Below are 26556 nucleotides of genomic sequence, written 5' to 3' on the forward strand. Positions count from 1 at the left end.
GCCTCTAAGGAGACTGTCAGTGGGTACCAGCCCAAGACAGCAATGGATGGTGGCGGGGTGGGGGGAGGAAGAGCCGCTGTCATTAGATGTGGTGCCTGGGAATCAGTCCCTCCAGGGTCACACCATGGCCGGAGGGCCCACAAGCTCCTGCAGAAACCTCCAGCATGCAGGTTGCTAAAGAAATAGGCAGCCTTCAGGTAGGCCCCCTGGAAAGCTAGAATGTGTCTGTCCTCAGCCACCTGCACCCAAGCTAGTTACCCTTTCCTGATACCTGCATAGCGAAGCAGTGCACTTTTTCCTTGCATTTAGCTTATCAAGACAGCCTTTAGAAGTTTTGATTCATCCTGCCCCATACTCACCCCCACAGAGAAATCAATGAAACTTTATCGCAAGGCAAAAGAAGAAAGACAATGACAACAAAAAACCTCTTAAAAATTGGTGCTGTGGTCTCAGGGCCATCGTTTAAATCATCTTCAGAATCCTAAGTTTGAACTCTTTTAGGGAGGCCGGACTCCCAGAGTTAAGGCTGGTCTAGCCTGGAGGAAAGGAAGGAGCTAGAGATTGGAGAAAAGCCACCCACGTTGTATGTATGTAATGTGTATAATGATTGGCATTTAATGTATTGTAGAGATTGTCTCACTTGTTCCTCAGCCACATATTTACTGAATAGCTATTATGTTCACATTCCTCTGCTGGGAGCTGGGGATACAGCAGTGAGCAGTATCACGACCCCACTCCAGTCTGGGAGGGGATAAACAGCTAGTAGTCATGTACTAAAAATTAACCTACAGGGGTTAGTACAGTATGGCATTGGGAAGGCATAAGAGAAGCACTTAGCCATTTCAAGAACAATCTACCAACTGACTGATACTTTGAGAAACAAATTCCTATTCTACATAAGCCAATACCAGCCCAAACCAGAACTCATTCCCAGGGGTCAGCAAGGCAGGTTCACCTGTCAGAATGTGCCAATTCCTGACAGTTTTTGGACCCTGGTTTCTCAACTTGCCTTCTCCAATATTTGCTAACAAATCTGAACGTTGTTGGGGAATGTAATTGCAGAGCATATGGTCCCCATTAGTTAGGCAAACTCCACTGCCAAATTTGGCTCCAAGGAAGGAGTCTGCACAAAGGATGAAGTATTAGGAAGAGATCGACAGTGACAGAGAAAGCAAATGAAAGAGATGAGACAGTGAGTTACAAAATAGCAGGCCCGACATACCCAGCGCGATGAATGTGGAACATATTTTTCTATTTGTTGAGAAAACAATATATGAGAATTTGTGCTAAAATCTCCCTGTAGCAAAAATCAAAGCAGACCATTCACCGGAATCAATGCTAACTGCTTTGCAACGTCAGATAAGATAGATTCTGCCTGGGAGAAAAACCGGGGGGAACAGAATAGACAGGGTGCAAAGGAAATAAAGCATGAATGATACCAAAATGTAAATATGGGCTCAGGACTATTTTAAATGTTAATGGACCAGGGCTTTCAGAGAAGAAACCGAATCTCATGCTTACTAACCTTTCGCATTCCGAGAGTCTGAAAGTGTAGGCTAAGAATCAGAGATAAGAGGCCCCCTGAGACCTGGAAAGGATGATGGGACAAGTGGGGCCATGGGGTATCATCAGGCAGAAAGCAGTTCCCCTGCCCAGTCCAGCTTCTGAAAACTGCAGAGGAAGCAGGGCTGTGCCTGCACCCAGGTACAGCCTGGCTCCTTGGCCTGGTCTTTCCAAAGAGCTAAAGTAGGGGTCCTCTCATTCGCTGCCCGCCTCATGCACCTTGGTTTTCAGTCTTTTGTAGTTATCTCACCCATACCTAATTTGACAGATTTTTTTTTGCTAAGTCATCATTTCTTTTTTTTTAATTGAAATATAGTTGATTTACAATGTTTCAGGTGTTTAGCAAAGTGCTTCACTGATATATACACACATATATCTATGTATCAAAGTGATATATACATACATATATCTATGTATCTGTATCTATCTATTCCTTTTCAGATTCTTTCCCGTTATAGGTTACTACAAGATATTGAATATAGTTCCCTGTGCTATACAGTAGGTCCTTGTTATGTATCTATTTTTTATAGAGTAGTGTGTATCTTTTAATCCCAAATTCCTAATTTATCCCTCCTCGCCCCCCTTTCCCCTTTGGTAACCATAAGTTTGTTTTTTATGTCAGTGAGTCTATTTCTTTTGTGTGTGTGTGTGTGGTTGTTTTTTTTTTTTTTTTTTTTTTTTTTGCGATACGCGGGCCTCTCACTGTTGTGGCCTCTCCTGTTGCGGAGCACAGGCTCCGGACGCACAGGCCCAGCGACCATGGCTCACGGGCCCAGCCGCTCCGCGGCATGTGGGATCTTCCCGGACCGGGGCACGAACCCGTGTCCCCTGCATCGGCAGGCGGACTCTCAACCACTGTGCCACCATGGAAGCCCCAGTGAGTCTATTTCTAATTTGACAGATGTTTTAAAAGCAAGTTACCTTAATCAGGTCTTTCTGAAAATAACCAACTTTGTTTTTGTAGAATCAGTAAGCTCTTTCCTGTCCTGTTTCTTTGGTTAGCACACTATTTAATTCAATTGCATACTACAATAACAAGCACAGATGTTTCAGTTGGCTTGGGACTGCTGGGAGGCTCAGCTGGTGAAAGCACAAGAAGCATCCCACAGGGCGTGAGACGTCAGTGTACGGCAGACAGCGGCGAGCCTGTTCACAGGAGGATGGAGAGGGAGCGGCAGCTAACCCAGCTAGTTGATGAGTAGTGCTCGGTTAAGAGGGCTTCTAATAGAAACAATTGTAGGTCTCTATCAATGGGAGAGGAGTTAAATGAATTTATTCATACATCCAGTGGAGTACTAGACACTCAGTACAAAGGATGAAGTAGATTTATGTATATCAGGGGTTGGCAAATTATGTCTTATAGGCCAAATGTGGCCTGATGCCTGTTTGTAAATCAAGTTTTATTGGAACATAGCAATGCCTTTTCATTATGTATCATCTCGAATTGATTTCCTGCTGTAACAGTAAAGATGAATAATTATGTCAGAGACTGTATGACATCTGTAAAGTATTTACTATCTTACTTTTTACAGGAAAAATTTAGACTCCTGACGCGTACTGCATACAGGGAGAAAATAAAACATATAGTCAGATCCCATTACTGTTAACTGATTAGGTATATTTATATATTCATTAAAATTTGGAAGAAAATAAGGTCGAGCCATAAACAATGATTGTGAAGTTAAGGCAGAGGCAGAGGGGAAAATTAAGAGACCTACGAGGGACTTTTGCTTTTCACTTGATACATTTCTGTTTTGTTTAGGTGTAGGTAGATTAAACATGCATAACTATCAACAGGAAAAGTGCTCAAGACACTTCTTTTTAGGAAAAATAAATGTATATGGGCCTAAGACCACAAAAGGATGTAAGTAGCTTTATCGGGATGGGAATGGAGTTCCGTTCACTGCATAGACCTTCCTAGGGCTCTGCATTTCCTAGTTCCTTATTTCTAAGTGTCCTATATACAGCAGGCAAGTATGAGACACGGTGACATTTTCTCTTCCCTTCAGAGCTTGCTGTAATTGTTGGGCTCTGGACCTGCCAGGCTAGCAAGCATGTGTCTTATTCTACCACAACCTGTTCCTCCTGTAATTGTATACCCAGCACCAAGACAGCACCCCGGACTGAGCTGCCGAAATCCAAGCTCCAAGGCTACCCTTTTCCATAGGCTTCAACTTGGCAACACTGGCCTTGATCGTGGCCTTATTCTGTTTTGCAGTCTTTTTTGCTTTTTTTAACAAGGCATCTTCCCAAGAAATGACATGCCTTTCTAGGATCTTTTATCCATTAATTAATTAAAACAAAAATTATTAGTTAATCATACATATTAGTTGCACACATGTTAAATGTATAAAATTAAGTAAACAGTGAAAGTAGGTCTCCCTCCTATTTCTCAGTCACCCAGCTCCCCTCCTTACGGACAGTCATGGTTAATCGTTTCTTCTTCATCCTTCTAGAAATAGTTTATGCATATACAAGCAAAATCCAAGCATAACATGCTATATACTTTATATACACTCTATATAGCTTTTAAAAACAATATAATGTATAGATTATTTTTTAATCCATCCATCAATCTTTCTAAGGGCTACATGGTATTCCATGTAAAAAGTAATTTACTTAGCCTTTCTCCTACTGACAAATATTTAGGTTGTTTTCAGTCGTCTTCTGTTTCACCCACAGCTTCAATGAACATCCTGTGCATATATCTTGGTGCATGAATGTGAGCTTAACAGTAGAGGAAATTCCCAGAACTGGAATTGCTCTGTCATTTTAAAAAACATTTAGTTGTATGCATATTGCCAAATTATCCCCCAAAGGAGGTGTCTTAAATCATAATTCTACCGTTTATCACTGAGTCCCAGGTTTCCCACACCCTCTTCAATGTGGGATATTAACCAGAATGATTCTGACTACAAATAACAGAAACCCTGGCTAAAGTGGCTGAGACATTCCATGTTTATCCTCTGATAACATGGAAACCCAGAGGTGAGTTGGCCACAGGGCTGGTTGGTAACAGGAATGAGCCATCTTTACCAAGAGTCTCGGTGTTCTCCATTTTCATGCCCTGCTGCCTTCAGGTTGGCAGTGTCTGTGCTCATGGTCAACAAATGGTAGCAGTTATTTTAGCAGCCTTGTACAGACACAACAGTGTCCTGTGAAGAAGAGGACATTTTCTCTTGTGGGACTCTTCAATATAGAGGAAATATTTTCTAGAGAAAGCCAGTACATTTCCCTTCAGGTCCTGTTGGCCACGATGGGGTTCCTGGCCCACACCCAAAATAGTAACCAGAAACAGATCTGATAATTATGCGTTTGACTTAGACTTTGGGCGATTATGGTTTATCCATGTTAGACTGGCAGGTGAGGTCACCTGCACCATACCTGGGGACAGGTGTAAGAGGAGAGGATTGACCGGCATGCAATATGAGAGAAATCTGGGAGTGATAGAAATTTCTGTGTCTCAATTTTAGTGATGGCTGTGTGCTTGTATAAACTTGTCACAATTAATGGAACGCACAGTGAAAATCAGTGCATTTTATGGCATAAAATGAGATTGAGATATGGCATATCTCAATAAAATTGATGAAAAAACATAAGACAGGGCTTCCCTGGTGGCGCAGTGTTTGAGAGTCTGCCTGCCGATGCAGGGGACACAGGTTCGTACCCTGGTCCGGGAAGATCCCACATGCCGCAGAGCGGCTGGGCCCATGAACCATGGCCACTGAGCCTGTGCATCCGGAGCCTGTGCTCCCCAACGGGAGAGGCCATACAGTGAGAGACCCACGTACCGCAAAAAACAAAAAACAACAACAACAAAAAGACATTATAAAATGACAACAATCAAAACTGTAGTGCTGATGCATGACTTGAAAGACAGAGTAAAGAAATAAAGAGGCCAGAAATTTCTCCCAAATATCTGGTAATTTAGAACCGGATAAATTAGTGGAGAAAAGGTGGTAATTCAAATGATATTGAGTTACTTGAGTAGTCATGGCAGTAAAATAAAACTTCATGCCTGTTGAGAATTAAATCGTTGGAGTCCTAACCCCCCCAAAAGACTTGTTGGAGTCCTAACGCCTATAACCTCAGATTGTTACGTTACTAGGAAATAATGTCATTACAGATGTAATTAGTTGAAATGAAGTCACATTTGAGTAGGGTGGGCCCCTAATCTAATATGACTGCTGTCCTTAGAGGAAGAGACAGAAACACAGATGGAAGATGGCCATGGGAGGATGGAGGCAGAGAGTGGAACGATCAGTCTGCAAGCCAAGGAAAACTAAGGGTTACTGGCCGCCACCAGAAGCTAGAAAGAGGCAAGGAAGGAGTCTACCCAGAGTCTCAGAGGGAGCCTGGTTCTACTGATACCTAGATTTAGGACTTCTAGACTTCAGCACTGAGGGAGAATAAATTTTTGTTGTTTTAAGTCACCCAGTTAGTGTTACTTCATTATCATCCTAGGAAACTAATACATGACTTATCTAACTCTTTATGCAAAAAGTAAATTACTTGCAAGATGAATAAGGTCTGGATCTTCTGTGCAACATTGTGCTCATAGCTAACAATATTGTATTATATACTTAAAAATCTAAGAAGGCAGATCTCATGGTAAGTGTTCTTACTGCAGTCACATAAAAATAACTAACCAGATAAATAACTGAAGAATTAAAAAGAAAAAGTAATAGAAGAAAATATGCCAGGCATAAAAAATAAATCTCAGATTGAAAGGCATTTTAACTATGACATAATATTCAAAGGCATAAATTAAAGCTGTAAATAACTAAATTACTTTAAAAATATTCATATCAAAAATAATAAAATATTGTATGTAATAGCATAAACCCACTTGTCAAAAGACAAAGGTGATGTTTTTATTTCCGATAATCACAAACTAGTAAATTGTTCCAAATGTTCCAATGAGAACAGCTAGGAAAGCTATCTACCTATCTATCTACCTATCTTTTTCAAAGAGAAAATGTTTGCTGAGGGCACTGGTGAGCTACAAAGACAGTGACAAAGGTCAAGATTTATCACTACGTATTTAATGCTTTTTCATGTAACTTTAAATGGATTCATTTTTAAAATTTCGTATTGTTTGTTTTTCACATATAGAGATCCATATACATTATGGTATATTGACCATATATCCAGTGACTTCCCTAAATTTACTTATCAATGCTAATAATTTGGCTTTATTCCTTTGTGTGTCCTACATACACAATTATATCTGCCAACATGGGAGTATTATTTCTTTATTTTCAGTTATTATACTTCTATTACGTTGTTTTTTTTGGTCTTATTGCTTTAGTGAATACCTCCTGTACGGTGTTTAACAGAAAAGGTATAGTGAACATACCTGTGTTGTTCCCAATACCTGGGAGTATATATCAATATATCACGTTTTCTTTACCCATTCATCTGTTGATGGACACCTAGGTTGCTTCCATACCGTGGCAATTGTAAATAATGCTGCTGTAAACATTGGGGTGATTGCTGTGCTGGCTTTTTTTGACTTCCATTTGCACAGAATGCCTTTTTCCATCCCCTCACTTTCAGTCTATGTGTGTCTCTAGATCTGAAGTGATTCTCTTGTAGGCAGCATATACATGGGTCTTGTTTCTGTATCCATTCAGGCACTGTATATCCTTTGGTTGGAGCATTTAGTCCATTTACATTTAAGGTAATTATTGTTATGAATGTTCTTATTGCCATCTTGTTAATTGTTTTGGACCTGTTTTTGTAGGTCTTTTTTTCTCCCCCTTTCTTTTTTTCCTTCTTCTTCGGTTCTCTTCTCTTACGATTTGATGACTATCTTTAGTGTTATGTTTGGATTCATTTGTCTTTTTCGTATGTGTATCTATTACAGATTTTTGGTTTGTGGTCACCATGAGGTTTTTGTATAGCAGTCTATATATGTACATGATAGTTTTAAGTTGCCGCTCTCTTAATTTCAAATGCCCCTGGCTGGGTTGGTTTATGGGCCCTGCCTTGTGTGAACGCTGCTGGCTGCTGGTTAGTGGGGCCTGGTTACAAGGCAGCAGACTGTAGAACCTCAGGGGGTCGTGGGGCTAGTGCTGGCTCACTGGTGGACAGAGTCAGGGTTCAGAAGACTCCAGGGCTGTTGCCCCCTCCACTGGTGGGTGAAGCCAGGTCCTGGGATTAGTGCCAGACTACTGGCAGGCAGAGCCGGGTCCTGGAGTCTGGCTACAGGGCCCAGGGGTCCCAGAGCTGGTGTCAGATCACTGTTGGGGGTTGGGGGGCCTGGTTGCTGACACAGTTGAGTATGGCATCCAGGGTGTCCCGAAGGTTGTGTTGGCCTGTTACTGGGCAGGGCCAGGGCCCAGCTGGTCCAAGGATAGGGTCTGGCTTGCTGGGGGATGGTGGTTTTCTTGCATCTGGAGTCTGCCCCCTGGTGGGTGAGGCTGGTCTAGGCTAGAGCAGGCTTCCTGGAGGGCAGGGCTGGTGCTGGCCAACTGGTGGGCGGAGCTGAGTCCTGGCCCTCTGGTGGGCAGGACCGTGTCCAGGAGCATGTCTAGAGGCAACTGTGGCCTATCTGCTGATGCGTGGGCCGCGTCCCCGCCCAGTTAGTTGTGAGGCATCCCAGCACGGGCACCTACAGGCTGTTGGCGGGGCCAGGTCTCAGAGCTAATGAGCAAGAGGGAGGAGCCCCAAAGAGCGCCCTGGCACGAACTTCCACGCATAGAAGGAGCTACCAAATATGGCTGCTGCCAGTGTCTGTGTCCCCAGCATGAGGTGCGGCCCCTCTGCCCCCACCATCCCACCCCTCCAGGAGACTCTCCAAGACTAGAAGGTAGGTCTGGCCCAGGCTTTTGCCCTGGGTCCCAGGGCCTGTGAGATTTTGTGCGTACCCTTTAAGAGTGAAGTCTCTATTTCCTCCAGTCCTGCGGGGCTCCTGCAATTAAGCCCTGCTGATTTTCAAAGCCAAATGCTCTTGGGGCTTGTCTTCCTGGTGCGGGACCCCTGGGCCACGGAGCCCGATGTGGGTCTCAGAACTCTCACACCTGCAGGAGAACCTCTGCACTAAAATTATCCTCCAGTTTGTGGTTGCTCACCCCAGGGTTGTGGGAATTGATTATATCATAAGCCTGCCCCTCCTACCACGAGATGTTGACTCTTGAAACTGGGTGATGGATACATAAGGTCTATTATACTCTTCTGTTTATTTTTTATATGTTGGAAATTCTCCATAAAGAAAACTTAAATTTTTTGATAACACCAAGTTTTAGTAAGGTTTTGGAGTAACTAGTACTCATAGATACTGGTAAGTCAGGAGATTGGTACACTTTTGGGTAGAAATATAGCAATCTCAAGTATATTTAAAGATGAGCATAATATACCACCAACCAGTTCTTCTTCTGCATATATGTGATAGAGATACCCTCACAGATATATACAAGGAGGCAGGCAAAATACTCTCAAAGCAGCACATTTTTTGCATGTGCAAAAAGTTGGAAGCAATGTACATGTCCATCAACAGGAAAATAGATGGATTGTGGTATATTCATCAAATGCATTTCAATAGAGCAGTAAAAGTTAATGAACTGTAACTATGTAAAGTAACCTCGATGATGCACAGACACAATCTTGAGGTGGAAAAAAAAGAAAATAAGCAAATTTTAGAAGGATCCATTTATTTTATATAAAGCTTTAAACATATTTAACAATGTTATGCTCACATATATAAGATTAATTGCAGATGGTATAAAATTATAATGAAATGCAAAAGAATGGCTGGCACTGAATTTTGGATAGTAGCTACTTGTAGAGGAGGAAGGAAATGTGTTTTGGGAAATACACAAAATGGGCTTCAAATATATTGGAATTGCATTAACTGTTATGCTCGGTTTTACACGTGACACAAGTGTTTATTTTAATATTTTATATCATATTTTTATGTCTGAAGTTTCACAATTTAAAGATGTCAAAATAGGGCTTCCCTAGTGGTGCAGTGGTTGGGAGTCCGCCTGCCGATGCAGGGGACACGGGTTCGTGCCCCGGTCCAGGAAGATCCCACATGCCGCGGAGCGGCTGGGCCCGTGAGCCATGGCTGCTGAGCCTGTGCGTCCGGAGCCTGTGCTCTGCAACGGGAGAGGCCACAACAGTGAGAGGCCCGCGTACCGCAAAAAAAAAAAAAAAAAAAAAAGTCAAAATATGTGAAGGAATAAAATAAAGGTTATAAGCTTGGTGGAGTATGAACACAAAAGAGGAACCATAGATCCAGCCAAGGCACTCATAGGAAGCTCCCTGATAAGGAGATATTTGTCTTGAAGGATGAAAATGAAAAGAATGCTTTCATCTATGAGACAGAAACAGAAAAAATGTCCAAAGTAAGTTGTGTTATTGTTTTCTTGGGCCAGCAGGCTACATTGAGGCAGCTGACTTCTTTTTTTTTTTTAACAGCCGAGGAGCTAAGAATGTGTTGGTTTTTTTTTTTTACATTTTTTTTTTAATGGTTACATTTTAACTGGCTATATAAGTATTTACATAATGTCCTCAGTTTTGCCTCTTGGTCCATAAAGCCTAAAATATTTACTATCTGGTACTTTAAGAGAAAGTTTGTTAATCTCTGGAACTTTTTTTTAAAATGAAGTATTGTTGATTTATAATATTATATGAGTTTCAGGTGTACAGCATAGCGATTCAGTATTTTTGCAGATTATACTCCGTTATAGGTTATTACAAGATAATGGCTCTAATTCCCTGTGCTATACAGTATATCCTGTGGCTTATCGACCCCTGGAACTTTAAATGCTTCTTTCCTAGTAATTCCGGGTGTATCTTCCTGATCATGGGACAGAAACAAAAAAAACACTTTTAGTGTAAAACTTCTTATGGTCTCAAGGGAGTAAATGCAGGTTTATATTAGTTGCAAAGCACAGAAATATAACTTAAACTACCTTAAGCAAAAAGAGTGAACTGTTGATTATGAGTCTGGAAGTTCAGGGTAATGGCTTCAGGTGCAGCATGATTCACATGCTCTAATGATATCATAAGAATTTTGTCTCTGGGTCCCTAGACTCCGCTTTCCTCTGGGTTGACTTTATTATCAGGTGAGCTCTCCCACTGTGATGGAAAAGACAGCCAACAGGAGCCCCAGGCTTATAACTGAGCAGCTGTGCAAATTGTCATTCATGATCCAGGAAAAGTCTGAGGATACATATTCCTTATCCTGGATCAACCGTCCACCCCTGGATCTGGGGGCGAGGGTGTCTCTTTGGTTAACAGGGCCCAAGAGTGTAGGAAAATTACAAGACTTTTACACAAGAAGAAAGAATGGGTTCAGGTGTCCCCTCAGCACTAGATGGCCGACACTATTTCTGTTTACCCCTCAGCTATTCCACCTTTACTACCCCTCCGGCTTCAACATCCCAAGGCTGATGATAAACTGACTTTCCTGCTCTTTGGGTGTAATACATTCTTCATACACTTCCTATTTAGTCTGCTCACTTTTTGGTGCACCATGTATTTGGATTAACTCTGTTTTGTTTTCAGTACGTAGTTTTGACTCCACATTTGCCATCTCCTTGTAACTCAGTGACTTTCGTGCTTAGATTTCTGAGTAACACTTTTGAAAATTCAGCTCTTTAGATCGCTCCTATTCCATCCATATTAGAAATTAGTGGGAATTGTGATACAGGCATAAAACCTACAATGGGGCTTCCCTGGTGGCGCAGTGGTTGAGAGTCCGCCTGCCCATGTAGGGGACGCGGGTTCATGCCCCGGTCTGGGAGGATCCCACGTGCCGCGGAGCGGCTGGGCCCGTGAGCCATGGCCGCTGAGCCTGCGCGTCCGGAGCCTATGCTCCACAACGGGAGAGGCCACCAACAGTGAGAGGCCCGCGTACCACAAAACAAAACAAAACAACAAAAAACCTACAATGAACTGATATTTGGAATACCTACAAGATGAATAAACCTTTGCCTTGCCATATTTTCAACATAATTTAAAAATTTCAGATGGTAATCCACTTCTTTAGCCAGTTTTACCAAAGTCCAATTCCCAGCTAGCAGTAGGACTAGGGAAAGAAAAGAGGGTGAGGAGGTAGAAATATTCTGCCACATTTATAGTGAAATCTGGCTAAAGACTGCTGACCTAAAACAAATAGACTGCCAGTTATTTCTCCAGCAAAAATGAGTTTATTTGGGATCAGCAAAGGATTGTAATTCAGGGTCTGCAATCATGACGAGTCAAGTACAAGTCCCCAGTGAAAATAAAAGAACGCTTTTTAAAGAGGGGAAGAGGGGGAATTCTCTGGTGGTCCAGTGGTTAGGACTCTGCACTTCCAAAGCAGGGGGCCCAGGGTTCAATCCCTGGTCAGGGAGTTAGGATCCCACAAGGGTATGGAGTGGCCAAAAAATTAAATAAAAAGGGAAGAGGAAGTTGAGAGGGCTAATAGTAAACAAAGAGCCCATTGGAGGAATTGAGAGTTCGAAGTATAGTGACTTTTCATTGGTTGAGTTGTGACAGTCTCTCATTGGCTGAGCTCTTGCCAGGCAAGAATAAGAAGCATTTCTTCTTTCTGTTGGGTTCTCCTATCATCATAGGACATGAGAGTTTCCCCTTCTGGCCTCCTGACGATGTTAATTGAGGTTTCTGTTTATTAATGTTTATAAGGCACGCTTCCTCAATTCTGCATAACAGAGTAAGAGTGTTCAGCCTTCATTATTGTCATTAATATGCCATCTGATTAGACCACATAGTCTTTGACATGCCAGGGAATTGGCATGGGCAAAATTCTCAGGTCCTGGTACTCTCGCTTAAAGCAGGAATTCTATCTAAATAATAAGTTTTGTAGGAAAAAAAAAGAAAATACACACAAGTATGGACTACCTCAGGCGTCAGATTTGGGGAACAGATGTAGAGATTTCAGAAAACTTTCCCATTTGGACTGAGCCAGACTAGTCGTGGCTACAGAACCAGCCATTAGGCAACCAGCTGCAAAGAATACCTGCCAGCAACTCTCCTCCCAGCACCTGACACAACCACCCCCAGCCTCGGGTCATGTTCCCCCGCTCCTGAGCGTTTCTCAGTTACATAGGCTCGTGGCATGTGGGTAGTCACTCCATCTCTGGCATTGGAACTACCTCCCCATCAATGGGTGCATCTGATCTTTCCCCTGTACCATTTTCTAATCAGGGGCTAGTTGTCCTAGTCCCAGCTGTAGTGGCCCCTAACACAGTGGGTCCTCTGTGATTGGAAGCCACTATTCAAGCAGTTGGAGTCCTGGTGTCAGCCATTTAAAGCAACTATTCTTCCAAAACAAGCACTGAAGGACGAATCTCAGTGCAAATTGCAGAAAGCCCAACTCCACCCCCTCTAGCTCATCACTATGTACGCTAGATCCCCCCTTCCCCATACTGACGCCAGGTCACATTGTCCACAGAGCACAGCACAGCCAGGAAGGCAGCTGGGTCACCTGCAGCCAAACTGCCTGGATTTGAATCCTACTTTGCTGTTCAAGAGCTCTTGGCCTCTGTTGCACCTCTGTTCCTCAGTTTCCCTGTCTGAAAAAATGTGGATAATGATTACCTTCAATCATTATTATGGAGATTGTGTGAGTTAATATTGGTAGGCTTGCTTAAGACAATGCCATGCACATAGTGCTATATATGATGATCAAAAAAACAGCCCATCAAATGCTGAGTCTTCTTTAGACATAGCTGTTAGTTTCTAAGCCGTCACATCTGCATTTCCACAACCAGAAAAGGAAAGCTGTCAAGGATAATGACAGGCAGAGGAGGAACTGAGCAAAAACGAAGCCTGGAAAGGACCAATCAAAAGGCCACTACATATCCCATTCCAGGAAATAGCCTTGGATCTGTTCTGGCTCCCATGAAGCCAGGATCTAAAACCTCGACCCCCACCCAGAGAAATGGAGACTTTAACAAGAGGGAATTAACAAGCTCTGCCCATTAAAAAAAAAAAAGAAAGAAAAGAAAAGAAAAAACCCACAGAAGTCCCTAGTTGTAGCTACTGAGACACTTCCCGGAGGAAGGTAGCTGACTTTTCATCAGATGTGTCACTCGGTGCAATAATTGCTGGCACTAATGGTGCACTAGCAGTCTGCTCAGAGTACTGTTTACCCATGTCTGTTCTGTCTTTCAACTTCAAAGTGCCCATTGCCTCATAGAGCACATCAAAATGACTCCACTGTTGTTACGGACAGTGGCCTAACGCAAGACATAGAAATCAAATGATTTCTCTAGACAAGCAAAAGAGAAGATAATCTTTCATGAAGAAGCAAGGCTTGTGTGTGTGTACACATCCTGAAGCTCCATCTTTTTTTTTTTTTTTTTGGTACGCGGGCCTCTCACTGTTGTGGCCTCCCCCATTGTGGAGCACAGGCTCCGGACGCACAGGCTCAGCGGCCATGGCTCACGGGCCCAGCTGCTCCACAGCATGTGGGATCTTCCCGGACCAGGGCACGAACCTACGTCCCCTGCATCAGCAGGCGGACTCTCAACCACTGCGCCACCAGGGAAGCCCTGAAGCTCCATCTTAATTCACAGGTTGGGGAGACAGAATTGGATTGCAGATTTATTCACCTTCAGCAAACACTAGAATCTGAGGAAGGCGAGGAGTGATGAGACATGGATGAATAAAACCAAGAAAGAGGTTACAGAAAGGGCATGGTTTTTCTGGTTTTACTGGTAATTTGTCCCCATATTGCTGGTGACTAGACCTCCTTGTTAAATCAGGAAAAGTATGGAATCGATTGTGACTAAGAGGACACGGTCTTTTACCTCTACTCCACTTCAGCAAACTACTTGTACCCCCATACCTTGATCTGACCATCTCCCTCCACCTCTCCTGCCATTCATTGCAAGAAAGTGACATCGAGACATCACAGCATCCTTAAATTCCTTAACTTTGGATAAGACTCCCCATTAATCATCTCCATCCTGGGATTACTTCTACCCTCCCTGCGATGTTAATGTCGGTCAGTCACATCAGCTGCACTCTCTTAGACTCCTTCGTTTTATCTTCTTCTTTACCTTTTGCTCACTATCCTGCAAACGTCACATATTCTGGATCAACATAGCCTTTTCTCTTTGATTCTATCTCCAATCTCATGTCGAGAATATGATAACCATGATCACGGACTACTTTACATGCTGAAGATTTCCAAGCTCCTGGGCCCATATTTCTCCATAATCCATTTCCTCATCTCTGATCAGTTGCTTTTCATATTTCTATAGCAGCCCTTGGTGAAGTTCGGTGTGCATAATAATACCCAATTGAGGGGCCTATTGAAATACACATTTCTGGGCCCTCTTCCAAGAGATTCTGATTCAATAGATCTGGGATGGAGGCTAGGCACTCACAGTTCTGACAAGCTTCCAGGTGATATTAATGTCATTTGTCCACGCTTTTTTTTTTTTTTTTTTTTGCGATACGCCGGCCTCTCACTGCTGTGGCCTCTCCCGTTGCGGAGCACAGGCTCCGGATACGCAGGCTCAGCGGCCGTGGCTCACGCTCCGCAGCATGTGGGATCCTCCCGGACTGGGGCACGAACCCGTGTCCCCTGCATCAGCAGGCAGACTCTCAACCACTGCACCACCAGGGAAGCCCCGGGCTGTGCTTTTGAGTAGCACTAATATACAGCCCCTGGCATACTGTAAATTTTCATTATATAATTGCTTTAAAGACCTCAACCCGTTCCTTTCCCCACTTCAGCTGACCTCTTCTACTTGGCAAAACTAACAAAAATGACTGTAAAATACAAATGCTTTTAACTTACTTTCTTGCCCTCCTAAACTTATGTTGCTTTTACCCAACTCTAACCTTTCCCTTCATGTGTCAAAGGAAGAAGTAGTGACTTTGTTGCTAGTTTCTTGAAGTAGAAGGGACAATGTGAGGTTTACAGACAAAGACCTGGGTCTGGTCTTTAGCTGACTTACTCTACGATTTGCCCTCAGCACCACAGGGAAATAAAAGCAGGAAAGGTTAGGGACTTTTTCCTGGCCAGACCGAGTCTAGAAAATGGGCATGTGCATTGCAAATGGAATAGTAGCAAGAGCAAGGATTCTGGGGCCAGGTGGACCTACAGTTATATACAGGCTCCATCATTGCCTACCTGCATGGCCTTTGAAAAATCATCTTAACCTCTTCTCCTAAATGCTGTTTTACTGATTATTGTGGATACAAATCTTTGACCACAACTTTAGCAGCACAAGAAATATAACTTTATTTTTCTCCAATGTTTCAAGCCCCCACTTGGCTAGGGGACAAATACTCGATATCAGCCATTTCAAGGATTTCCCTTTTCTTTTCCGAAGGTTTTTTCTTTGTTCTTGGGGACTTATATAGTTTTAAGGTTTGGGAGGATTTCTCATCCTGGATTAGTCAAGATCTATCCACACTGACATCTGCTGAGATGCCCATTTCCATCCAATTTTTTGTTGTCGGTTCATGCAGGTTGCCCCTGAGTCAGGTCTCATGCGTGAACCCGAGGCCTCATCAGACCCACCCCTATCTGAGCTAGTTTCATGCCCGTTGTGGGTATCCAGGAGCCAGTCTGCTTCTCCCTGGCTTTCTTTGGCTATCAGAAATTTGGTGGGGCTCTTTAAGACCCTTCCCCACTTCCATGCCACTCTCATCTTGAATCCTTCTACTGTCCTTGCATCTTGTTGAGACACCAGCAACTCTGTGAGGCTGCCAGTAGCCAATCAGCTTGGGCACACCAGGGTGTCATTTCTACCCATGGCTTCGTGCTCCCCAGGGCTCTAGATGAGAATCAGAGACACAACTCTCTTGGTTTTTAGATTCTCTATATCTATTTATTTTTGAAAATTAAAGGCATAGCCTCTTTAAAACCAAAAGCCTTTTCCTCCTACTTCTGTAACATTTATTCTATGAATCAATGAATGCCACAAGGGAAAAGGCTAGTGGGTACAAAGATATTGTAGGAAAAATGTCAATTAGTATTTCAAAACATCTCAGCCACATGTATAAAGTGGGATATGATTAGTTTTAGGCTTACTTTGAGAATTCAATGCCATAACACAGGTTAAGTACATAGCAGTGTCTGATTTAAAACAGAAACTAGATAAATATTATTTCCCTTCCCTTAGTTCTCCCCACCTTTCTGAACATTTGTCTTTTCCTCAATGGCTTTTCTTCCCCTACACTTTCCCTGCCTTTTATTTGAAATCTAGTGGTTCCTTAATTGTTATGTATTCATCTCCCCAAACTTTCTACTTTTTGTAATTGTCCTGAACACCCACAGACACCTCACACTCATCTGGTCCGGAACTGCCCTTGATGTTATTCCCCCAGATTGCTTCTTCATCTTGGATTTCCTTTGTCAGTCATAGCACAGCATTCATGACTCTGCTTAAGAGAGAAACCTAAGCATCGATCTTGATATCTTCATTCTGCTCCAACACTTCCCACATCTAATCAGTTCTCAGTTAATGAATATTTCTCCATCCTGACCCCTCCTATCTATTCTCACAGCCACCGGCATAGCTAAGGACCTCAACAATTCATATATCTTTTCCTCCTGACTGGTCCCCTTCCTTCCTGCCTGTTTCTGGCCACCCTCTAGCCATCCACTGACAATATTCTATTTCTAACACTTAGATGTGATTTTGTGATCTTCTCAGATCAACTATTTACACAGTGGTGCTTCATCCCCTACAAGTGATGGTATTTAAAGGCCTTGGCTATCTACTCTCAATTTTCATGTCCATTTTTAATCCTCTCTTCTTTCCTTTCTCCTCTGTTCTTCACCCACATACCAAATCGGTGCTCAACATTGGTGTTCTAAAAATAAACTTGAGGGGACGACCAAGTGTACTGTGACACAAGAACTTTAGTACTACTAAAAAATTAGAGGTTCGGAAATGTATATAATATATTAATATATATTTATTGTAAGTATACAATATATATAAAATTGCTTTTAAAAAACCTCAATTATTTCCTTTTCTCACTTCAGCACACCTCTTCTACTTGGCAACAGCGACACAAGTTACTATAAAATGCAAACTCTTTTAACTTTCTTATGTTACTTTCTTATATACATAAGAGTATATATTATATAATATATAGTAGATACATAATATATGGTAGTGAGTTCGTATAATAACATCACATTGATAATGGAAAAGAAAAAGGGATAAAGGAAAAGCTAAGCAGCAGTACTCTGTCTCCACTGTTGACCTAAAACAAGTCGACTTCCAGATACTTCTCCAGCAAAGATGGGTTTATTCGAGATCAGCAGAGAATTGTAATTTAGAGTCTGCAACCATGGCAAGCCGTGTGCTAGTCCTTGCTTGGCAAGGAAAAGGGGAACGAACAGTTTTATAGAGGGGAAAAGGAAGTGGAGGGCTAGAGTAAGCAAAAGTGTCCATGGCTTTTCGTTGGCTGAGTTCTTGCCAGCCATCTTCTTTCTTCCTGTTGGGCTCTGCTATCCGCGCAGGGAGTGAGAGTGTGGTCTCTTGACTCTATTTAATTGAGGTTTCTGTTTATTATTATTCTTTTACACTTCTCCCTTTCGATCAAGATCTTCCTCTAAAAACATCACTAATCAGGAGTCAGGTTTCCCAGTTTCTGTGGCTTTTTGTCCCTCAGTGCCAGGAGGGACCTTGCCTGAGTGTAGTGTTTCACATGGGAGGGAAAGCGTACAGACTGGAAACCTACTGAGGTAACATTTGAGTAACGAGGAGGGGTAGGAGGGAGAACTTTCGAGCACTTTTTATCACAGACGTTGGAGATCTTGAAGTGTTATATATCATCATCAAAGATCTGGTGGCCAATTTCTAAGGGGCCTGGTCGGGATATCTTGGGAAAGCTGTCTCATCAGATGTCATGTGCTTCAATTCTGGGAAATCTGTACTTTCAGATCACCAGATGATGTGCAGGCCAGTCAGGGTTTGGTGCTTTCTTTAAGTGTGTCATGTGAATCCAAGAGTATATTCCTCGGAGTTTGGTGGCATAAGGGTTGGTTAGCAGTACTTGATAGAGGCCTCTCCAGCAAGGTTGAGGCAAGTTCTTCTGGAGGTGTCTTTTCCAATGGACAAAATCTCCAGGAGGTAAGGTGTGATGCTTAAGGTCTTTGTCTCTAGGGAGCGCACTGTGAAAAGATTGCTTTACCAAAGCATGCTTATTTATTTATTTATTAAAGCATCAATTTTATTTATTTATTTATTTTTGGTTGCGTTGGGTCTTCGTTGCTGTGCACAGACTTTCTCTAGTTGCGGCGAGCGGGGGCTACTCTTCGTTGCGGTGTGTGGGCTTCTTGTTGCAGTGGCTTCTCTTGTTGCGGAGCACGGACTCTAGGTACACGGGCTTCAGTAGTTGTGGCTCGTGGGCTCTACAGCGCAGACTCGGTAGTTGTGGCGCACAGGCTTAGTGGCTCCACAGCATGTGGGATCTTCCCGGACCAGGAATCGAACCCATGTCCCCTGCATTGGCAGGCGGATTCTTAACCACTGCGCCACCAGGGAAGTCCCAAAGCATGGTTATTTTTAATAGAAGCAATTAGACCGTTATAATATTGTAGGATCTCTCCTTCTATAAGTTGTGAGTCAAAAGAAGAAGGAGCCAAGTGTATTGGGCATCCTATGGCCATCTCAAAGGGTGAGATTTTATGAGCTCCCAAAGGGGTAAATCTGAGATTTAGAAGGACCAATGGCAATGCTTTTGGCCAAGGTATTTGGAGGGCTTCTACAATTTTTACCGATAGTCTTAATAATGCCTTTAGTGCAGTAGAATAAACCAGAGGACTGAGGGCGGTAAGCACAGTAAAAGTGCTGTAAAACTGGCTAGAGAGTACAGGCTTTTCCAAGTACCTGCCCAGTAAAATGGGTTCCTTGATCACTGTGAAGTTCAAGAGGACTTCCATAGGTAAAGATAATTTTTCCCATAAGGACTTTATCCACAGAAGAGACAGTAGCCTGTCTGCAAGGGATGTCTTCAGTCTAGTGTGAAAACAGACTGTGACTAAAACATTTATATCCATGAGACAGAGGAAGTTGTAGGAAATCCATTTGCCAGACCTCCAATGGTCCATTAGGCAGTTTAAAATATCTGGGAGCAGTACCAACAGGCTTCCCTGAGCTGTAGTTTAGACAAGTGGGGCAAGTGAGGAAGGTGCCTTTTGTGGCCTCGTTAACGTTTCCCCACCAATATTGATGCGTGAAGGCTGTAATTTTGCCAGTAGACCAAGGGTTTAATGCATGCACATTGCTGAGAAGTGGGAATTTGAGTCTCCAGTAGGACGGGGTTGTTATTTGGTCCAAACCAGAGCTTTCTCTTTTTATCAAACCAACAATTGTTGAATTTCCACTCTTGTTTTTCCTTTTCTGGGTCCAACTGTTTGGCTTCTCTAGCCAGTTTTCTAAAGCTATCATTTGAGGAAACATCCCTTTGGACCATGACAGAGGCTTGGCTGCTGTGAGCCCCTTTTATTTCCTTGAGGAAATATCACCGAGGTGATTTCCTTTACCTCCCAGAGAGTCAAAGTTTAGAATGCTCTGGAATCTTAATAGCTAAAGTGGCAGGTAAAGTATTGCGTCCAGTGATTCCTGAACATAAGGGTCACGTTCAACTTTATTTCTGCTGAAAGTAAGGAAGTCACGTTGCTTCTACAATATTCCAAAATCATAAGCTACTTCAAAAGCATATCTACTATCTGTATAAATATTGGCAGTTTTGTCCTTGGCTACAAACCCTTGTAAGAGTGTATAATTCAGCCTGTTGGGCAGAAGTAGCCATAGGTAAAGATGCTGCCTCAACAACATCAAAAGGAGTTGCAGTAGCACACCTGGCGCGATATTTGCCATGGTCACCTTTTAAATAGGAACCATCAGAGAAGCAGGAGAAGTCAGTTTACTCAGAGGAGCTTCCTGTAAATCATCACAAGGAGTCAGGAGGTGATCAGTTAGCGTTAAGCAGTCATGAGGAATTCTGTTAATGCTGGAGGGGAGAAAAGTAACTGGGTTAAGGTTACTACAACATAAAAGGATTATGTGAGGAGTAGTTAACAAAAGGACTTCATAGGAAGTGAGGCGGCTGACTGAGAAATGTTGAGTGTGAGGAGAATTCAGGAGGGCTTCTACTACATGAGATACAAAAACAGTGAGAGGGGATCCCACCACAATTTTCTAGGTGGTATTAATCAAAAGGGCAATGGTCATAGTTGGTCTATGGCAAGGGTGGTATCCTCGCACCACAGGGTCCAGTTACTGGTGTGACACCCTATGGGTTGATGGTGGTCCCTGTGTTTTGGGGTGAGTACCCCAAGAGCATTCTCTTCCCTTTCATATACAAAAGGAAAAAGAATCTCATAATTGGGATGCCCAAGGGCATGTGGGTTCATCAAACTCTCCTTTAAGGCCTTGAAAGCTATGTTGTCCAGTTTTCCCCATAAAACTGGGTCAGGGTTGTTATAGCTTAGTAAAATATAGTGAGGTTTGGCTGTTAAGAGAGAAATTTGGAATCCAATTTTGGCAATAACCATATAGCCCAAGAAAACTTCAAAGTTGGCACTCAGTTTTGGGTTGGGGAAACTTAAGACATCATGAAGTCTATCTGGGTCTAGATGTATCCCTAATTCTGATAGCAGATGCCCTAAATATCAAACCCGGGTTACAGAAAACTGAAAAAAAATGTTGGTGACCTTATGTCCCTTTAAGGTTAAAAGCTTTAGCAAGCGGATACTCTTCCTGTGAGAAGGCTTGAGAAGGAGAGCAAAGAAGCAAATCATGCATATATTGCAACAAAATAGAACAAAATAGAACCTCTAGGGAACTTTATATTATCCAGGTCCGCCTTCAGGATTTGTGAGAAATACAAAGGACTCTCAGTGAAACCTTCAGGCATTACTGTCCCAGGTGATTTTTTTTTTCTCAAATGAAGGCAAAAGGTATTGGCTAGCTTCATCAACTGAAATATTAAAGAAGATTATCTACGAACTGCATAGATCAGTTATAGTAAAGAATTTACATCCAATGGGAATGGATGCTAGTGAGGCAGGAGTGTGAGAAACAACAGGGTGTCCAGGGATGACAACGTAGCTTAGTGCTCAGAGATCCTCAGCAAATCTCCACCCTTGGCCATAGGTCTTCTCACCAGTAAAATAGGGGTGTTACGGGGACTAGTGCAAGGGACAAGGAGGCCTAGAGACTTGTAATCTCCTATTATGGACTTTATGCCTTGAAGGCTTCTTTACTCATTGGGTATTGATTAATTCTGGGAAGAAGTTTTGAGGGATCTCTTTGAATCTTGACGGGAGGTGCACTGTGAATTTTGCCAATACCGGTTGGAGATTTTGCCCATAAGGAAGGTGGTAGCTGATTCAGTAGGGACAGATGGTCACTGTTTTCAGAATCACCTCTAGTACCATCAAAGATGGAACAAATAAAACATGTGAAAGGGTCCTTTAATTCACCTAGTTGGCTGATTGGATGACTACTGCCAAATTTTAGAATTGCTTCCCCTTCTGAGAGAAAGAAATTCTGGCATGATACTTCTCTAAGAAGTCTCAGCTTAATAAATGCATAGGGGCTGAGGAACTAAAGTGAAAAAATTGTGTATCTCTTAAAGGGTCTAAGAAAAATGGAATAGGCTCAGGGACAGGAACCTCTTGAGGTGCATTAGAGATCCTCGCTATTTGAACTGTTTCTGAACTCCAAGGCAGGGGCTGCTTTATAATAGTGGGGTTGAGCACCCGGCGTGTGGCTCTGGTGTCAGTTAGGACTGGAGTAGATTCATCCCCACTCTGGAGAAATGTCTCTCCAAGCTGATTAAGAGGGAAGATTGGGAAAAGTCCCTGTACTTCCTCAGAGCCCGTCATTAGAATTGGGAGGGCGTTGGAAAGGCTGGTTAGAGGGTTGAAAGTGCCTAAGGCACTTAGATTTGTAACAGTCCCTTTTCCAATATCCTGGCTCTTTGCAATAATAGCAGAAACTAGAAGGTTTTGGTTCTGTTTAGGAACCTTCATCTGCTGGGGTTGACGATTAAGAATTTTGATGGTCTTCCATTTTGGTGACTTATCTAGAGTGTGGGAGAGCTGGTTTGCCAGATTCACTGAATCTGGAGTGGACACAGTTTGCCATTCCATCCTGGTCCGTTTTAATGGAAAAGTCCCAGTTCAGCCCATTAATAAGCATAGAGTTAAAAGCTATGCAGGTGGAATCAACACCTGAAGGAAGACCAGAACTTTCTTGAAAAATAATCTGCAGTTGATTGTAATCATCATGAACAGGTTCACAAGACGTTTGTGTGCAAGCCTGAATTTTGTTCCGATCAACAAGCTTCCGAAAAGCTCTAGGAACTGCTTGATGAAGTTGCCTAGTGATTGCCTGGGCCTGGTCATGGAAGTTAGCGAGCTCCCCGGTCGTAATTCTAGAGATCTTCCAGGATTTTCCCAGTTAGTATTTCTCATCCAATGCTGATCCTGGCCTCCACCAATAAGCATATGAACCAGGCAGCATAAGTCAGAGAGACTCGGCTGCCAAGTTTGAATGACTCTATTAAGTTCCTCAAAAAGTCGATGAAGTTATTCAGTTACTTTGGGGAAATCTTTGACTATGGCTCCCAGTTCAGCTTCAGTCCAGGGAATATAAGAAATAAAGGGTTTAGCTTCTGGAGGCTCAGGAGGTTTATGTTTAAAGGGATAGGGTCTGACACGTTCAGAGGAATAGGTAGTGGGAAGAATTTCCGAGAAAAGGGGAAGTTCTGGTGAGAAACTCAATACAGGGGAATTTAGGGTATAGAGGAGGCATCATAGGCAGGGATGAGGAAGATGGCCCCAGTGGCAGAGCCTGGCCATGGAGCCAAGGGAGAGACATAAGATTGTGCTGGAGGGGTAACCTGAGGCAAAGAAGACAAGGAAAAGAGTCTGGGGTTTCAGGAAGCATCTTATCTTTCTTTGTTGGTTTGCCTCAGTTAATCTTAAACTCTTATTCTTCAGAGAGGCAATTTCAGGCACCTGATAAAGTTCGGAAGCCTCAAACTATCGATCAAAATAGGCATACCACTCCGTTCCGGAAATGCTGAAGTTACTGCAATCCAGTTTGGTTTTAAGGGAATTAAGTTTGGGGATTTCAAACGTTCCCTATAATGTCCATTGATATTCTGATGGGCAAGGGCAAGAGAACTCTTTTATAGAGGGAAGGAGGAAGTTGGGAGGGCTGTAGTAAACAAAGGGTTCATGGCTTTTCATTAGCTGAGTCCCTGCCAGGAAAGAAGATGAGTCTTTCTTTATCCTGTTGGGCTCCCTCCCTCTCTGTTCTCCTGACTCTATTTAATCGAGGTTTCCATTAATTTTTTACTTTTTAACAACATCATTATAGTGTTTATTGCATAGTTCAGTGCTTGAAACATAGTAGATTCTCAACTAGCAGTTCCTGAGGAAATGAATGTGCCCTTGGAGACTTCGCTGCTGCTCTCCTCTCTGCCTTGCTGGGACATCCCAATGGGTGAAGATCACATGATGCCAGCACCTTAGGCATGCTGCTGGGAATTTCCCACTTTCCCGTTTGTTTTCTACCTGGCACAATCATACTCATTTTTCAGGCTCAGCTTAAATATCAATTTCTCTATTAAGCCTTTCTTGGCTTTGTAGATCATTTCTCTCTTCCTGAGAAATGAATCCTTTCCTTCTGTGTGCTTCCACACCCCTTGGTGAATGCATTTTCCAGGTGCTTTAGCACGAAGGATTCATTATTTGGTTTATGTATTGTATCTTACTCTTTCATTACAAAGTGAGCTCCTTGAAAAGCCTTTTTTCTTTTGATTATAGCATCAGCATGCATAGGAGACACTGTGAATTTTTATTCGGTTTAGCTGGGTAGGGAACTTGAAGGCAAGAAGATTAAGAACTGTTAACTCGATCGCACACATTGAACAGGTATGCCTGGATTTAATTTTTAAGCAAAATATATGGTTTGCCTTTCCAGGATGTTAGAATCATCTTTACTTCGTATTACTTCCTTCCTCTTATTGGCTTGTCTGTCCCAAACATAAGGAAAATCCAGGTCCTTTTTCCCCAGGAGTTCTTGAGGGGACAGCAGACTTCAGATCCATGGATTTCTTGCCTCCCAAACTTCCAACATTCCAGTGAACAAACATGCATTTGAAGACCCTTTGTCCAAATCAAAGCAGTGATATAGATCAAGTTGCAGGAGAATGGGAGACTAGTTGTGGAAGGTCAAGGGAATGTTGTCCTCCTGGCACACAGAGCTTTAGAACACAGTGGGATGCTAGTTCTGCAACCCTTCCCGAATATACCCATTTGGTTACAGTACATTGTAGTTCCTGAGACACAACATCTGCTCACTTTAACAATGAATGGTTGAAATACGTGGTCCAGTATTTGAAGGTAAACACATTTCCCCACCTGTTTGCACAGGGTTTCTACAAAGACAAAGGCTAACTCTTCTTATTGGCAAATTTCCTACCCCTAGCTTGAGTTCATCCTGTTGCTTTATTGTAATTTACGTTCCTCCAGGAAAAGAAAAAAGACACTCCAGAAATTTTGGAAACCAATTTCTCAAGTTGCTTGCGCCGAGAGGCTCAACTGAAAAACTGTCCCACCATCCCTGATGTACCCTAACTCCTAAAAGAACACTATCTATAGCCCAGCTGGTCTCAACCCTCAAATGTGAAAGCTAATTATTGAAGTCACATCCTCCTCGATTTAAGATCTTTTAATGGACAGCTAGAAGCTTGGCCATCACTTCACACCGGCCATAGTGTCAATCAGTTGGAGGAAAAAAAAAACATTTTTATGTCAATCAAGAAATCCTTGGGGATGTTGTAACCTGTTAGGATGCATTACCCTTTGACCGCTGTGACTTAAAGGCTCTGGCATTAAAGAGCATGTGCCCAGAAATAATTAGAAGCTAATCTGAATTGTATTCACATATAACTGAAGCATTGAGCACGGCAGTGTTTATACTGTCTGGATGAGAAGGCTGAGGGGTCCATCTTCCTTGGTGCCACCACCAGCATCCCTATTCATCAGATGTAGTGAGTTGAGATTCAAAGTTATTGCCCTAACACTGCAAATATTTAACACCAATGTGATTACTATTATCCTGTATTAATGTCCTGCCACAGGTGTTAACAAGGCCAGCATAGCAAACTGACTCATTCTCAATTCCCCTAGCACCCTGTGGTGAAAGAGATGGATTCTCCAGGAAACAGCCATTGTAGAAAACAGCAATATAGAGGGCTGAGGCTGGCCTTACACATCTTAGTGGTTACAAAAATGTCTCCCCAACCCCTTGTGAGTTATAGCTCACTAAGGTATGACACTGAATCACCTTATCTCTCCCAGTAACTGCTCTGTTGTGCCTGGGCTCAGGGGCATTCATCTGAATGACACCAACCTCAAAATCGGAATTTCGGCTTTAAATCTCGAGCGTGTGATGTTTTTCTTTATGCGCCAGATTTCAGAGAGCCCGAAAGAAGAGAGAGAATCACCAACACACACCTGGCTTGCACTCGTTCACAGCTCATCTTGGCCATTGCAACATCCTGTCCTTAGAATGACCTTACAGAAAAAAGAGAGTTAAAGGGAGTAGCTACAAAAATGAGAATGGCTGAGGAGTAAATAAAACAACAGGAAGGCAGCCAGGGGCCGCAGTGCCCAGACTGAACCAGAATAAAACAAATTCATTATACTGTAAATTACTCGCACTATATGGGAGTCTATTATGAGAAGTTTGTGAGAACTGGGAAAGGGGGGGTGGATTCCAGCTATGTTCAGAGCCCATGGACCACTCTAACATCTCCAGAGCCAAAGAAATCTAACTCCTGATGGATTGTTCACGATTGTAGAGGGTGAGGAGAGTACGTAAATTAAACCCTCAGGTAGCCCTACCTGTGGTGTGAGGTATAGTACAGGTCTTTCTTCTGCATTTGGGCTGAGAATGCCTGAGGGTAATTTGCCATCCTCAGGGCCCAAAACAGGGCCAGCCAGAGTGTCTAGTGCTCAGTATATTTCTGTTGACT

At 42.8% G+C, this 26556-nt stretch overlaps 1 protein-coding gene across 1 annotated transcript in view; it reads left to right on the forward strand.

Moving 5' to 3' along the window:
• Positions 1-8350: 8350 nt before the first annotated feature.
• Positions 8351-26556, forward strand: part of LOC307175081 (uncharacterized protein) — a 107327-nt gene continuing 89121 nt past the window's right edge. Inside the window, exon 1 of the mRNA XM_079899926.1 lies at positions 8351-8377. The gene's annotated coding sequence lies outside the window, so the exon portion shown is untranslated. The remainder of the gene's footprint in view (positions 8378-26556) is intronic.

Source organism: Stenella coeruleoalba, assembly GCF_951394435.1.
Source record: "Stenella coeruleoalba genome assembly, chromosome: 16".
In the NCBI taxonomy this organism is placed as follows: Eukaryota; Metazoa; Chordata; class Mammalia; order Artiodactyla; family Delphinidae; genus Stenella; species Stenella coeruleoalba.